At 32.0% G+C, this 2,335-nt stretch overlaps 1 pseudogene; it reads right to left on the bottom strand.

The window, feature by feature from the left end:
- Positions 1 to 735: 735 nt before the first annotated feature.
- LOC105461069 overlaps positions 736 to 2,335 on the bottom strand; it is a 5,967-nt pseudogene continuing 4,367 nt past the window's right edge.

Raw genomic sequence — 2,335 nt, 5'->3', positions numbered from 1 at the left:
AAATGTACTAGCAGGCTTTTTTAAGTTTTCATTATCAATTGGCATAACGTTTTCCTCGTCCTCAATATTTGATGAAGTCAAGTAAGTTGCCTAAGTAAGGTAAGTTGCTTGGCAATAATATTTATAATACCCAATTAATATTAAAAATAATCACATAAATAATAATAAATTGTAAGTAAAAATAATATTCCTTTTCATTAATGTATTCTTCTATTACTTAAAATGATTCACAATAACCATGATCTAATGGCGCAACCAAATTAGAAGATTACCTGTATGTCTGTAACACTGAAAAAGTATTTGTTGTCTTGAATGAGTTTTGTAACTCATTTGATTGAACAAATGATATTTTTGTTCTGAAAATAAAATTATAAAAGAAATAGTAACACGTAAATTTCAAAAATAAGTATTAAAATTAATAAATAAATAATTTAACAATAATTATTAAATTAAATTAGAAGTAATGGGCTTTAAAAAATAACATATAGTGAAAATAGCCTATGAGAATCGACACGTGTGTTGGTGTGTTAAAATTCTTATTGTTGCAATATTCACTATACTCGACCTGCGCGTCGCTCAGTTTGTCGGACTTGAAACACAGCTCTTTTGCGTGAAGTTGGAAACGTGTAACTTATAATTAAATTGACAAACAATTTAATATCTTTCGATGCTATTATGCATCTATAATTTCCCCTCCCCACAAGTCTGTAAAAAAATATTGCGAAAAATAACACCTCAGTTCTCAGCCAGGAATCGAACCTGGATCTCCACGTTTGCACGTTGTCCGGACGGGCGTGATCCTACCTTTAGATCACCGAGGCATGTGATGATATTCTTCGCAATACCGATAATACTGTATAACGCATATTTTCAGGCAGCGTAAATTTAAATTAAATTAGAAGTAATGGGCTCTAAATCAATTTAATTATAAGTTACAAGTTTCCAACTTCACGCAAAAGAGCTGTGTTTTAAGTCTGACAAACTGAGCGGCGCGCAGATCGAGTGTAGTGAATATTGTAACAATAAGAATTTTAACACACCAACACCCGTGTCGGCTCTCATAGGCTATTTTCACTATATGGATTTATTCGGATTCGATTTCTGGCTGAGAATTAAGGTGTTATTTTTCACAATAATTTCTTTACAGGCTTAGGGGAAGGGGAAATTATAAATGCATAATAGCATCGAAAGATATTAAATTGTTTGTCAATTTAATTATAAGTTACAAGTTTCCAACTTCACGCAAAATAGATGTGTTTCAAGTTTGACAAACTGAGCGGTGTGCAGATCGAGTACAGTGAATATTGTAACAATAAGAATTTTAACACACCAACACCCGTGTCGGCTCTCATAGGCTATTTTTACTACATGATTATAGATTCACTATAACTATTAATGTAAGAGTCCACGCGATTGTTGATTCGTAAAGTCCTTCTATTTCAATCTGTTATTTGTTATTTGAGAATCATAACTATTTATTATTTTAAATAATATAAAAACTAACCTTCTGTGAGCTATATGAGGCACCAAAAATAACATATTTCTGTATAAGTCCCATTCCTTAGTTGGCTCATATTCAGAACCTGACGGTAATTTTTGACTTCTATTTTCCCTACTGAACATATCTCTTAAAGACCACCATTTTTCGATTTCTTCAGCTATAAAACAAAATATGTATTATAAAATGATTTATGTATATGTCATAGGTAATAATTTACAAAATAAATAATTACCTGACATATTTACGCCATAAAAATTGTTCAAGTTTTCGGAAATTTTTTGTTTTTTGTTTTGGAAATTTTGCCACTTCCTTCTTTTTACATTTTTAAAGTCTACATTACGTTTGTATATGCAATAATTTTTGCGAACAATATCAATTATAATTTCGTCCGTCTTTATTGATTTCATTATAAAATATTATATCGTAAAATGAAGGTTATGTCACGTATTTCGTCCCACAGACATCTTATACACGGTGATTCAGAATAAGTATAGTGTCCTTAAGAGGTTAGTATACCCTGACGAGATAAAAAATAAGCTAATTTTTAGAAATTTTTTTCTGGCACAATATGAATAATACATGAAATCCGTTTAAACCATTATCTTTATTATAAATTCAAGTGTCCAGAAAAAACGGGTTAAAGTTTATACCGTTTCGTATATACCGCTCGCGTTGAGCTCATTGTCGAGAAGGTGGCGCAGCTGAGGCGGTCAGCTGTAGACCTTTGACTATATAATCATGGACCGCTAGTTGCCCCGTCCCACCACCCCTCTCACCCATAAGGTTATGTATCCAACATGAAGTTGGCTTAAACCCCGCCTCGTGTGGCAAATT

The sequence above is a fragment of the Wasmannia auropunctata genome, unplaced genomic scaffold (genome assembly GCF_000956235.1).
Source record: "Wasmannia auropunctata unplaced genomic scaffold, wasmannia.A_1.0 LD336101.1, whole genome shotgun sequence".
In the NCBI taxonomy this organism is placed as follows: Eukaryota; Metazoa; Arthropoda; class Insecta; order Hymenoptera; family Formicidae; genus Wasmannia; species Wasmannia auropunctata.
Note: the sequence above shows the minus strand (reverse complement) of the source record. Positions and strands in the feature narration are given on the sequence as shown.